At 42.4% G+C, this 9,346-nt stretch overlaps 1 protein-coding gene and 52 non-coding genes across 57 annotated transcripts in view; all 53 read left to right on the top strand.

Annotated features, from left to right (window-relative positions):
• The window catches only part of LOC149628482 (solute carrier family 12 member 2-like), a 223,797-nt gene that overhangs the window by 60,503 nt on the left and 153,948 nt on the right, over nt 1-9,346 (top strand). The window lies entirely within an intron of this gene.
• Nucleotides 107-179, top strand: TRNAR-UCU (transfer RNA arginine (anticodon UCU)). Its single transcript has one exon. It is a non-coding gene; the product is annotated as a tRNA-Arg (tRNA).
• On the top strand, nt 399-471 carry TRNAR-UCU (transfer RNA arginine (anticodon UCU)). The gene has a single exon. It is a non-coding gene; the product is annotated as a tRNA-Arg (tRNA).
• TRNAR-UCU (transfer RNA arginine (anticodon UCU)) lies at nt 545-617 on the top strand. Its single transcript has one exon. It is a non-coding gene; the product is annotated as a tRNA-Arg (tRNA).
• On the top strand, nt 691-762 carry TRNAR-UCU (transfer RNA arginine (anticodon UCU)). Its single transcript has one exon. It is a non-coding gene; the product is annotated as a tRNA-Arg (tRNA).
• Nucleotides 1,128-1,200, top strand: TRNAR-UCU (transfer RNA arginine (anticodon UCU)). Its single transcript has one exon. It is a non-coding gene; the product is annotated as a tRNA-Arg (tRNA).
• TRNAR-CCU (transfer RNA arginine (anticodon CCU)) lies at nt 1,565-1,636 on the top strand. Its single transcript has one exon. It is a non-coding gene; the product is annotated as a tRNA-Arg (tRNA).
• Nucleotides 1,855-1,927, top strand: TRNAR-UCU (transfer RNA arginine (anticodon UCU)). The gene has a single exon. It is a non-coding gene; the product is annotated as a tRNA-Arg (tRNA).
• On the top strand, nt 2,001-2,073 carry TRNAR-UCU (transfer RNA arginine (anticodon UCU)). Its single transcript has one exon. It is a non-coding gene; the product is annotated as a tRNA-Arg (tRNA).
• On the top strand, nt 2,147-2,219 carry TRNAR-UCU (transfer RNA arginine (anticodon UCU)). The gene has a single exon. It is a non-coding gene; the product is annotated as a tRNA-Arg (tRNA).
• TRNAR-UCU (transfer RNA arginine (anticodon UCU)) lies at nt 2,292-2,364 on the top strand. The gene has a single exon. It is a non-coding gene; the product is annotated as a tRNA-Arg (tRNA).
• TRNAR-UCU (transfer RNA arginine (anticodon UCU)) lies at nt 2,438-2,510 on the top strand. The gene has a single exon. It is a non-coding gene; the product is annotated as a tRNA-Arg (tRNA).
• TRNAR-UCU (transfer RNA arginine (anticodon UCU)) lies at nt 2,584-2,656 on the top strand. Its single transcript has one exon. It is a non-coding gene; the product is annotated as a tRNA-Arg (tRNA).
• TRNAR-UCU (transfer RNA arginine (anticodon UCU)) lies at nt 2,730-2,802 on the top strand. Its single transcript has one exon. It is a non-coding gene; the product is annotated as a tRNA-Arg (tRNA).
• On the top strand, nt 3,021-3,093 carry TRNAR-UCU (transfer RNA arginine (anticodon UCU)). Its single transcript has one exon. It is a non-coding gene; the product is annotated as a tRNA-Arg (tRNA).
• On the top strand, nt 3,167-3,239 carry TRNAR-UCU (transfer RNA arginine (anticodon UCU)). The gene has a single exon. It is a non-coding gene; the product is annotated as a tRNA-Arg (tRNA).
• Nucleotides 3,312-3,384, top strand: TRNAR-UCU (transfer RNA arginine (anticodon UCU)). The gene has a single exon. It is a non-coding gene; the product is annotated as a tRNA-Arg (tRNA).
• On the top strand, nt 3,458-3,530 carry TRNAR-UCU (transfer RNA arginine (anticodon UCU)). Its single transcript has one exon. It is a non-coding gene; the product is annotated as a tRNA-Arg (tRNA).
• On the top strand, nt 3,750-3,822 carry TRNAR-UCU (transfer RNA arginine (anticodon UCU)). The gene has a single exon. It is a non-coding gene; the product is annotated as a tRNA-Arg (tRNA).
• Nucleotides 3,896-3,968, top strand: TRNAR-UCU (transfer RNA arginine (anticodon UCU)). Its single transcript has one exon. It is a non-coding gene; the product is annotated as a tRNA-Arg (tRNA).
• On the top strand, nt 4,042-4,114 carry TRNAI-UAU (transfer RNA isoleucine (anticodon UAU)). Its single transcript has one exon. It is a non-coding gene; the product is annotated as a tRNA-Ile (tRNA).
• TRNAR-UCU (transfer RNA arginine (anticodon UCU)) lies at nt 4,188-4,267 on the top strand. Its single transcript has one exon. It is a non-coding gene; the product is annotated as a tRNA-Arg (tRNA).
• On the top strand, nt 4,335-4,406 carry TRNAR-UCU (transfer RNA arginine (anticodon UCU)). The gene has a single exon. It is a non-coding gene; the product is annotated as a tRNA-Arg (tRNA).
• On the top strand, nt 4,617-4,689 carry TRNAR-UCU (transfer RNA arginine (anticodon UCU)). The gene has a single exon. It is a non-coding gene; the product is annotated as a tRNA-Arg (tRNA).
• On the top strand, nt 4,763-4,835 carry TRNAR-UCU (transfer RNA arginine (anticodon UCU)). The gene has a single exon. It is a non-coding gene; the product is annotated as a tRNA-Arg (tRNA).
• On the top strand, nt 4,909-4,981 carry TRNAR-UCU (transfer RNA arginine (anticodon UCU)). The gene has a single exon. It is a non-coding gene; the product is annotated as a tRNA-Arg (tRNA).
• On the top strand, nt 5,055-5,134 carry TRNAR-UCU (transfer RNA arginine (anticodon UCU)). Its single transcript has one exon. It is a non-coding gene; the product is annotated as a tRNA-Arg (tRNA).
• TRNAR-UCU (transfer RNA arginine (anticodon UCU)) lies at nt 5,201-5,273 on the top strand. Its single transcript has one exon. It is a non-coding gene; the product is annotated as a tRNA-Arg (tRNA).
• On the top strand, nt 5,347-5,419 carry TRNAR-UCU (transfer RNA arginine (anticodon UCU)). Its single transcript has one exon. It is a non-coding gene; the product is annotated as a tRNA-Arg (tRNA).
• Nucleotides 5,493-5,565, top strand: TRNAR-UCU (transfer RNA arginine (anticodon UCU)). Its single transcript has one exon. It is a non-coding gene; the product is annotated as a tRNA-Arg (tRNA).
• On the top strand, nt 5,639-5,711 carry TRNAR-UCU (transfer RNA arginine (anticodon UCU)). Its single transcript has one exon. It is a non-coding gene; the product is annotated as a tRNA-Arg (tRNA).
• Nucleotides 5,785-5,857, top strand: TRNAR-UCU (transfer RNA arginine (anticodon UCU)). Its single transcript has one exon. It is a non-coding gene; the product is annotated as a tRNA-Arg (tRNA).
• TRNAR-UCU (transfer RNA arginine (anticodon UCU)) lies at nt 5,931-6,003 on the top strand. The gene has a single exon. It is a non-coding gene; the product is annotated as a tRNA-Arg (tRNA).
• Nucleotides 6,077-6,149, top strand: TRNAR-UCU (transfer RNA arginine (anticodon UCU)). Its single transcript has one exon. It is a non-coding gene; the product is annotated as a tRNA-Arg (tRNA).
• Nucleotides 6,223-6,295, top strand: TRNAR-UCU (transfer RNA arginine (anticodon UCU)). Its single transcript has one exon. It is a non-coding gene; the product is annotated as a tRNA-Arg (tRNA).
• On the top strand, nt 6,369-6,440 carry TRNAR-UCU (transfer RNA arginine (anticodon UCU)). Its single transcript has one exon. It is a non-coding gene; the product is annotated as a tRNA-Arg (tRNA).
• Nucleotides 6,514-6,586, top strand: TRNAR-UCU (transfer RNA arginine (anticodon UCU)). Its single transcript has one exon. It is a non-coding gene; the product is annotated as a tRNA-Arg (tRNA).
• TRNAR-UCU (transfer RNA arginine (anticodon UCU)) lies at nt 6,660-6,739 on the top strand. The gene has a single exon. It is a non-coding gene; the product is annotated as a tRNA-Arg (tRNA).
• TRNAR-UCU (transfer RNA arginine (anticodon UCU)) lies at nt 6,806-6,878 on the top strand. The gene has a single exon. It is a non-coding gene; the product is annotated as a tRNA-Arg (tRNA).
• On the top strand, nt 6,952-7,024 carry TRNAR-UCU (transfer RNA arginine (anticodon UCU)). The gene has a single exon. It is a non-coding gene; the product is annotated as a tRNA-Arg (tRNA).
• Nucleotides 7,098-7,170, top strand: TRNAR-UCU (transfer RNA arginine (anticodon UCU)). Its single transcript has one exon. It is a non-coding gene; the product is annotated as a tRNA-Arg (tRNA).
• Nucleotides 7,244-7,316, top strand: TRNAR-UCU (transfer RNA arginine (anticodon UCU)). Its single transcript has one exon. It is a non-coding gene; the product is annotated as a tRNA-Arg (tRNA).
• Nucleotides 7,390-7,462, top strand: TRNAR-UCU (transfer RNA arginine (anticodon UCU)). Its single transcript has one exon. It is a non-coding gene; the product is annotated as a tRNA-Arg (tRNA).
• On the top strand, nt 7,536-7,608 carry TRNAR-UCU (transfer RNA arginine (anticodon UCU)). Its single transcript has one exon. It is a non-coding gene; the product is annotated as a tRNA-Arg (tRNA).
• TRNAR-UCU (transfer RNA arginine (anticodon UCU)) lies at nt 7,828-7,900 on the top strand. Its single transcript has one exon. It is a non-coding gene; the product is annotated as a tRNA-Arg (tRNA).
• On the top strand, nt 8,108-8,180 carry TRNAR-UCU (transfer RNA arginine (anticodon UCU)). Its single transcript has one exon. It is a non-coding gene; the product is annotated as a tRNA-Arg (tRNA).
• Nucleotides 8,253-8,325, top strand: TRNAR-UCU (transfer RNA arginine (anticodon UCU)). The gene has a single exon. It is a non-coding gene; the product is annotated as a tRNA-Arg (tRNA).
• TRNAR-UCU (transfer RNA arginine (anticodon UCU)) lies at nt 8,399-8,470 on the top strand. The gene has a single exon. It is a non-coding gene; the product is annotated as a tRNA-Arg (tRNA).
• Nucleotides 8,690-8,762, top strand: TRNAR-UCU (transfer RNA arginine (anticodon UCU)). Its single transcript has one exon. It is a non-coding gene; the product is annotated as a tRNA-Arg (tRNA).
• Nucleotides 8,836-8,908, top strand: TRNAR-UCU (transfer RNA arginine (anticodon UCU)). Its single transcript has one exon. It is a non-coding gene; the product is annotated as a tRNA-Arg (tRNA).
• Nucleotides 8,982-9,054, top strand: TRNAR-UCU (transfer RNA arginine (anticodon UCU)). The gene has a single exon. It is a non-coding gene; the product is annotated as a tRNA-Arg (tRNA).
• TRNAR-UCU (transfer RNA arginine (anticodon UCU)) lies at nt 9,128-9,207 on the top strand. The gene has a single exon. It is a non-coding gene; the product is annotated as a tRNA-Arg (tRNA).
• Nucleotides 9,275-9,346, top strand: TRNAR-UCU (transfer RNA arginine (anticodon UCU)). Its single transcript has one exon. It is a non-coding gene; the product is annotated as a tRNA-Arg (tRNA).

The raw sequence follows: 9,346 nt of genomic DNA, 5'->3' as shown, positions 1-9,346 counted from the left end.
TGAAGGTCCTGGGTTCGATCCCAAGCTGGGATGATAACCGTTCGTTTTACAAGAAATATGAAAACTCAACTAGATTCGGGAAACATCATGACAAAACAATAACCGTGTCCCAGTAGTGTAGTGGATAGCATATTGGACTTCTAATCCAAAGGTCCTGGGTTCGATCCCCAGCTGGGATGTTAACTATTCATTTTACTAGAAATATGAAAACTCAACAGGATACGGGAAACATCAGGGCAGAACAATAACCGTGTCGCAGTAGTGTAGTGGATGGCATATTGGACTTCTAATCTAAAGGTTCTGGGTTCGATCCCAAGCTGGGTTGATAGCCATTCATTTTTCCAGAAATGTGAAAACTCAACTAGATTCGGGAAACATCAGGACCAAAAAATAACCGTATCCCAGTAGTGTAGTGGATAGCATATTGGACTTCTAGTCCAAAGGTTCTGGGTTCGATCCCCAACTGGGATGATAGCCATTCATTTTACTAGAAATATGAAAACTCAACTAGATTCGGGAAACATCAGGACCAAACGATAACCATGTCCCAGTAGTGTAGTGGATAGCATATTGGACATCTAATCCAAAGGTCCTGGGTTCGATCCCCAGCTGGGGTGAGAATCGTTCCTTTTACAGGAAATATGAAAACTCAACTAGATTTTAGAAACATCAGGACCCAACGATGACCGTGTCCCAGTAGTGTAGTGGATAGCATATTGGACTTCTAATCGAAAATCCTGGGTTCGATCCCCAGCTGGGATGATAGACATCCGTTTTACTAGAAATATGAAAACTCAACTAGATTCTAGAAACATTAAGACCCAACGGTGACCGTGTCCCGGTAGTGTAGAGGATAGCATATTGGGCTTCTAATCCAAAGTTCCTTGGTTCGATCCCCAGCTGGGATGAGAACCAATAATTTTATAGGAAATATGAAAACTCAACTAGATTCTAGAAACATTAAGACCCAACGGTGACCGTGTCCCAGTAGTGTAGTAGATAGCATATTGGACTTCTAATCCAAAGGTCCTGGGTTCGATCCAGAGCTGGGATGATAGCCATTCATTTTACTAGAAATATAAAAACTCAACTAGATTCGGGAAACATCAGGACCAAATAATAACCGTGTCCCAGTAGTGTAGTGGATAGCATATTGGACTTCTAATCCAAAGGTCCTGGGTTCGATCCCCAGCTGGGATGAGAATCGTTCCTTTTACTGGAAATATGAAAACTCAACTAGATTCGGGAAACATCAAAACCAAAGAATAACCGTGTCCCATTAGTGTAGTGGATAGCATATTGGACTTCTAATCCAAAGGTCCTGGGTTCGACCCAAACTGGGTTGATAGCAATTCATTTTACTAGAAATATGAAAACTCAACTAGATTCGGGAAACATCAAAACCAAATAATAACCGTGTCCCAGTAGTGTAGTGGATAGCATATTGGGCTTCTTATACAAAGGTCCTGGGTTCGATCCCCAGCTGCGATGTTAACCATTCATTTTACTAGAAATATGAAAACTCAACAGGATACGGGAAACAACACGACAAAACAATAACCGTGTCCCAGTAGTGTAGTGGATAGCATATTGGACTCCTAATCCAAAATCCTGGGTGCGATCCCCAGCTGGGATGATAGTCATCGGTTTTACTAGAAATATGAAAACCCAACTAGATTCTAGAAACATCAGGACCCAACGGTGACCGTGTCCCAGTAGTGTAGTGGAAAGTATATTGGACTTCTAATCCAAAGGTCCTTGGTTCGATCCCCAGCTTTAATCAGAACCATTCATTTTATAGGAAATATGAAAACTCAAGAAGATTCTACAAACATCAGGACCCAGCAATGACCGGTCCCAGTAGTGTAGTGGATAGCATATTGGACTTCTAATCCAAAGGTCCAGGGTTCGATCCCCAGCTGGGATGATAGCCATTCATTTTACTAGATATATAAAAACTCAACTAGATTCTAGAAACATCAGGACCCAACAATGACCGGGTCCCAGTAGTGTAGTGGATAGCATATTGGACTTCTAATCCAAAGGTCCTGGGTTTCGTCCCCAGCTGGGATGAGAATAGTACCTTTTAAAGGAAATATGAAAACTCAACTAGATTCTAGAAACATCAGGACCCAACAATGACCGTGTTCCAGTAGTGTAGTGGATAGCATATTGGACTTCTAATCCAAAGGTCCTGGGTTCGATCCCCAGCTGGGATGTTAACCATTCATTTTACTAGAAATATGAAAACTCAACAGGGTACGGGAAACATCAGGACAAAAAATAACTTTGTCCCAGTAGTGTAGTGGATAGCATATTGGACTTCTAATCCAAAGGTCCTGGGTTCAATCCCCAGCTGCGATGTTAACCAATCATTTAACTAGAATAATGAAAACTCAACAGGATACGGGAAACATCAGGACAAAACAATAACCGTGTCCCAGTAGTGTAGTGGATAGCATATTGGACTTCTAATCCAAAGGTCCTGGGTTCAATCCCCAGCTGCGATGTTAACCAATCATTTTACTAGAATAAAGAAAACTCAACAGGATACGGGAAACATCAGGACAAAACAATAATCGTGTCCCAGTAGTGTAGTGGATAGCATATTGGACTTCTAATCCAAAGGTCCTGGGTTCGATCCCCAGCTGGGATGAGAATCGTTCCTTTTACAGGAAATATAAAAACTCAACTAGATTCTAGAAACATCAGGACCCAACAATGACCGTGTCCCAGTAGTGTAGTGGATAGCATATTGGACTTCTAATCCAAAGGTCCTGGGTTCGATCCCCAGCAGGGATGAGAATCGTTCCTTTTACAGGAAATATGAAAACTCAACTAGATTCTAGAAACATCAGGACCCAACAATGACCGTGTTCCAGTTGTGTAGTGGATAGCATATTGGACTTCTAAACCAAAGGTATTGGGTTCGATCCCCAGCTGGAATGATAGCCATTCACTTTACTAGAAATATAAAAACTCAACTAGATTCGGGAAACATCAGGACAAAAAATAACTTTGTCCCAGTAGTGTAGTGGATAGCATATTGGACTTCTAATCCAAAGGTCCTGGGTTCAATCCCCAGCTGCGATGTTAACCAATCATTTTACTAGAATAGTGAAAACTCAACAGGATACGGGAAACATCAGGACAAAACAATAACCGTGTCCCAGTAGTGTAGTGGATAGCATATTGGACTTCTAATCCAAAGGTCCTGGGTTCAATCCCCAGCTGCGATGTTAACCAATCATTTTACTAGAATAAGGAAACTCAACAGGATACGGGAAACATCAGGACAAAACAATAACCGTGTCCCAGTAGTGTAGTGGATAGCATATTGGACTTCTAATCCAAAGGTCCTGGGTTCGATCCCCAGCTGGGATGAGAATCGTTCCTTTTACAGGAAATATAAAAACTCAACTAGATTCTAGAAACATCAGGACCCAACAATGACCGTGTCCCAGTAGTGTAGTGGATAGCATATTGGACTTCTAATCCAAAGGTCCTGGGTTCGATCCCCAGCAGGGATGAGAATCGTTCCTTTTACAGGAAATATGAAAACTCAACTAGATTCTAGAAACATCAGGACCCAACAATGACCGTGTCCCAGTTGTGTAGTGGATAGCATATTGGACTTCTAAACCAAAGGTATTGGGTTCGATCCCCAGCTGGAATGATAGCCATTCACTTTACTAGAAATATAAAAACTCAACTAGATTCGGGAAACATCAGGACCTAATAATAACCGTGTCCCAGTAGTGTAGTGGCTAGCATATTGGACTTCTAATCCAAAGGTCCTGGGTTCGATCCCCACCTGGGATGTTAACCGTTCATTTTACTAGAAATATGAAAACTCAACAGGATACGGGAAACATCGGGACAAAACAATAACCGTGTCCCAGTAGTGTAGTGGATAGCATATTGGACTTCTAATCCAAAGGTCCTGGGTTCGATCCCCAGCTGGGATGATAGCCATTCATTTTTCCAGAAATGTGAAAACTCAACTAGATTGGGGAAACATCAGGACCAAAAAATAACAGTGTCCCAGTAGTTTAGTGGATAGCATATTGGACTTATGATCCAAAGGTCCTGGGTTCGATCCCCAGCTGGAATGGGAATCGTTCCTTTTACAGGAGATATGAAAACTCAACTAGATTCTAGAAACATCAGGACCCAGTAAAAACCGTGACCCAGTAGTGTAGTGGATAGCATATTGGACTTCTAATCCAAAGGTCCTGGGTTCGATCCCCAGCTGGGATGATAGTCAATCATTTTACTAGAAATATGAAAACTCAACTAGATTCGGGAAACATCAGGACCCAGTAAAAACCGTGACCCAGTAGTGTAGTGGATAGCATATTGGACCTCTAATCCAAAGGTCCTGGGTTCGATCCCCAGCTGGAATGGGAATCGTTCCTTTTACAGGAGATATGAAAACTCAACTAGATTCTAGAAACATCAGGACCCAGTAAAAACCGTGACCCAGTAGTGTAGTGGATAGCATATTGGACTTCTAATCCAAAGGTCCTTGGTTCGATCCCCAGCTTTGATTCATTTTAGAGGAATTATGAAAACTGAACTAGATTCTACAAACATCAGGACCCAGCAATGACCGTGTCCCAGTAGTGTAGTGGATGGCATGTTGGACTTCTAATCCAAAGGCCCTGGGTTCGATCCCCAGCTGGGATGTTAGGCATTCATTTTACTATAAATATGAAAACTCAACAGGATACGGGAAACATCGGGACAAAACAATAACCGTGTCCCAGTAGTGTAGTGGATAGCATATTGGACTTCTAATCCAAAGGTCCTGGGTTCGATCCCCAGCTGGGATGTTAGCCATTCATTTTTCCAGAAATGTGAAAACTCAACTAGATTGGGGAAACATCAGGACCAAAAAATAACCGTGTCCCAGTAGTGTAGTGGATAGCATATTGGACTTCTGATCCAAAGGTCCTGGGTTCGATCCCCAGCTGGGATGAGAATCGTTCCTTTTACAGGAGATATGAAAACTCAACTAGATTCTAGAAACATCAGGACCCAGTCAAAACCGTGACCCAGTAGTGTAGTGGATAGCATATTGGACTTCTAATCCAAAGGTCCTGGGTTCGATCCCCAGCTGGGATGATAGTCAATCATTTTACTAGAAATATGAAAACTCAACTAGATTCGGGAAACATCAAAACCAAATAATAACGGTGTCCCAGTAGTGTAGTGGGTAGCATATTGGACTTCTAATCCAAAGGTCCTGGGTTCGATCCCCAGGTGGGATGATAGCCATTCATTTTTCCAGAAATGTGAAAACTCAACTAGATTGGGGAAACATCAGGACCAAAAAATAACCGTGTCCCAGTAGTGTAGTGGATAGCATATTGGACTTCTAAACCAAAGGTCCTGGGTTCGATCCCCAGCTGGGATGATAGCCATTCATTTTTCCAGAAATGTGAAAACTCAACTAGATTGGGGAAACATCAGGACCAAGAAGTAACCGTGTCCCAGTAGTGTAGTGGATAGCATATTGGACTTCTAATCCAAAGGTCCTGGGTTCGATCCCCAGCTGGGATGTTAATCATTCATTTTACTATAAATATGAAAACTCAACAGGATACGGGAAACATCGGGACAAAACAATAACCGTGTCCCAGTAGTGTAGTGGATAGCATATTGGACTTCTAATCCAAAGGTCCTGGGTTCGATGCCCAGCTTTGATGAGAACCATTCATTTTAGAGGAAATATGAAAACTGAACTAGATTCTACAAACATCAGGACCCAGCAATGACCGTGTCCCAGTAGTGTAGTGGATAGCATATTGGACTTCTAAACCAAAGGTCCTGGGTTCGATCCCCAGCTGGGATGATAGCCATTCATTTTTCCAGAAATGTGAAAACTCAACTAGATTCGGGAAACATCAGGACCAAAAAATAACCGTGTCCCAGTAGTGTAGTGGATAGCATATTGGACTTCTAATCCAAAGGTCCTGGGTTCGATCCCCAGCTGGGATGATAGCCATTCATTTTTCCAGAAATGTGAAAACTCAACTAGATTGGGGAAACATCAGGACCAAAAAGTAACCGTGTCCCAGTAGTGTAGTGGATAGCATATTGGACTTCTGATCTAAAGGTCCTGGGTTCGATCCCCAGCTGGGATGAGAATCGTTCCTTTTACAGGAAATATGAAAACTCAACTAGATTCTAGAAACATCAGGACCAAACAATAACCGTGTCCCAGTAGTGTAGTGGATAGCATATTGGACTTCTAATCCAAAGGTCCTGGGTTCGATCCCCAGCTGGGATGATGCCCAATCATTTTACTAGAAATGTGAAAACTCAACTAGATTCGGGAAACATCAGGACCTAATAATAACCGTGTCACAGTAGTGTAGTGGATAGCATACTGGACTTCTAATCCAAAATCCTGGGTTCGATCCCCAGCTGGGATGAGAATCGTTCCTTTTACAGGAAATATGAAAACTCAACTAGATTCTAGAAACATCAGGACCCAGCAATGACCGTGTCCCAGTAGTGTAGTGGATAGCATATTGGACTTCTAATCCAAAGGTCCTGGGTTCGATCCCCAGCTGGGATGAGAATCGTACCTTTTACAGGAAATATGAAAACTCAACTAGATTCTAGAAACATCAGGACCCAACAATGACCGTGGCCCAGTAGTGTAGTGGATAGCATATTGGACTTCTAATCCAAAGGTCCTGGGTTCGATCCCCAGCTGGGATGATAGCCATTCATTTTACTAGAAATATAAAAACTCAACTAGATTCGGGAAACATCAGGACCTAACAATAACCGTGTCCCAGTAGTGTAGTGGCTAGCATATTGGACTTCTAATCCAAAGGTCCTGGGTTCGATCCCCAGCTGGGATGTTAATCATTCATTTTACTAGAAATATGAAAACTCAACAGGATACGGGAAACATCGGGACAAAACAATAACCGTGTCTCAGTAGTGTAGTGGATAGCATATTGGACTTCTAATCCAAAGGTCCTGGGTTCGATCCCCAGCTGGGATGATAGCCATTAATTTTTCCAGAAATGTGAAAACTCAACAGGATACGGGAAACATCAGTACAAAACAACAACCGTGTCCCAGTAGTGTAGTGGATAGCATATTGGACTTCTGATCCAAAGGTCCTGGGTTCGATCCCCAGCTGGGATGAGAATCGTTCCTTTTACAGGAAATATGAAAACTCAACTAGATTCTAGAAACCTCAGGACCCAGTAAAAACCGTGTCCCAGTAGTGTAGTGGATAGCATATTGGACTTCTAATCCAAAGGTCCTGGGTTCGATCTCCAGCTGGGATGATAGCCAATCATTTTACTAGAAATATGAAAACTCAACTAGATTCGGGAAACATCAGGACCAAAAAATAACCTTGTCCCAGTAATGTAGTGGATAGCATATTGGACTTCTAATCCAAAGGTCCTGGGTTCGATCCCCAGCTGGGATGATAGCCATTCATTTTTCCAGAAATGTGAAAACTCAACTAGATTGGGGAAACATCAGGACCAAAAAATAACCTTGTCCCAGTAGTGTAATGGATAGCATATTGGACTTCTAATCCAAAGGTCCTGGGTTCGATCCCCAGCTCGGATGATAGCCATTCATTTTACTAGAAATATAAAAACTCAACTAGATTCGGGAAACATCAGGACCCAACAATGACCGTGGCCCAGTAGTGTAGTGGATAGCATATTGGACTCCTAGTCCAAAGGTCCTGGGTGCGATCCCCAGCAGGGATGATAGCTATTCATTTTACTAGAAATATAAAAACTCAACTAGATTTGGGAAACATCAGGACCAAATAATAGCCGTGTCCCAGTAGTGTAGTGGCTAGCATATTGGACTTCTAATCCCAAGGTCCTGGGTTCGATCCCCAGCTGGGATGTTAACCATTCATTTTACTAGAAATATGAACATTCAACAGCATACGGGAAACATCGGGACAAAACAATAATCGTGTCCCAGTAGTGTGGTGGACTTCTAATCCAAAGGTCCTGGGTTCGATCCCCAGCTGGAATGTTAACCATTCATTTTACTAGAAATATGAAAACTCAAAAGGATACGGGAAACATCGAGACAAAACAATAACCGTGTCCCAGTAGTGTAGTGGATAGCATATTGGACTTCTAATCCAAAGGTCCTGGGTTCGATCCCCGGCTGGTATGATAGCCATTCATTTTACGAGAAATATAAAAACTCAACCAGATTCGGGAAACATCAGGACCAAATAATAACTTGTCCCAGTAGTGTAGTGGATAGCATATTGGACTTCTAATCGAAAGGTCCTGGGTTCGATCCCCAGCTGGGATGATAGCCAATCATTTTACTAGAAATATGAAAACTCAACTAGATTAGGGAAACATCAGGACCTAGTAATAACCGTGTCCCAGTGGTGTAGTGGATAGCATACTGGACTTCTAATCCAAAATCCTGGGTTCGATCCCCAGCTGGGATGAGAATCGTACCTTTTACAGGAAATATGAAATCTCAACTAGATTCTACAAACATCAGGACCCAACAATGACCGTGGCCCAGTAGTGTAGTGGATAGCATATTGGACTTCTAGTCCAAAGGTCCTGGGTGCGATCCCCAGCTGGGATGATAGCCATTCATTTTACTAGATATATAAAAACTCAACTAGATTCGGGAAACATCAGGACCTAATATTAACCGTGTCCTAGTAGTGTAGTGGATAGCATATTGGACTTCTAATCCAAAGGTCCTTGGTTCGATCCCCAGCTTTGATGAGAACCATTCATTTTAGAGGAAATATGAAAACTGAACTAGATTCTACAAACATCAGGACCGAGCAATGACCGTGTCCCAGTAGTGTAGTGGATAGCATATTGGACTTCTAATCCAAAGGTCCTGGGTTCGATCCCCAGCTGGGATGATAGCCATTCATTTTTCCAGAAATGTGAAAACTCAACTAGATTGGGGAAACATCAGGACCAAAAAATAACAGTGTCCCAGTAGTTTAGTGGATAGCATATTGGACTTCTGATCCAAAGGTCCTGGGTTCGATCCCCAGCTGGAATGGGAATCGTTCCTTTTACAGGAGATATGAAAACTCAACTAGATTCTAGAAACATCAGGACCCAGTAAAAACCGTGACCCAGTAGTGTAGTGTATAGCATATTGGACTTCTAATCCAAAGGTCCTGGGTTCGATCCCCAGCTGGGATGATAGTCAATCATTTTACTAGAAATATGAAAACTCAACTAGATTCGGGAAACATCAGGACCCAGTAAAAACCGTGACCCAGTAGTGTAGTGGATAGCATATTGGACTTCTAATCCAAAGGTCCTGGGTTCGATCCCCAGCTGGAATG

Source organism: Phalangium opilio, unplaced genomic scaffold (assembly GCF_054372755.1).
Source record: "Phalangium opilio isolate 3A_F unplaced genomic scaffold, DU_Popi_V2 ptg000105l_1, whole genome shotgun sequence".
NCBI classification, from domain to species: domain Eukaryota; kingdom Metazoa; phylum Arthropoda; class Arachnida; order Opiliones; family Phalangiidae; genus Phalangium; species Phalangium opilio.
Note: the sequence above shows the minus strand (reverse complement) of the source record. Positions and strands in the feature narration are given on the sequence as shown.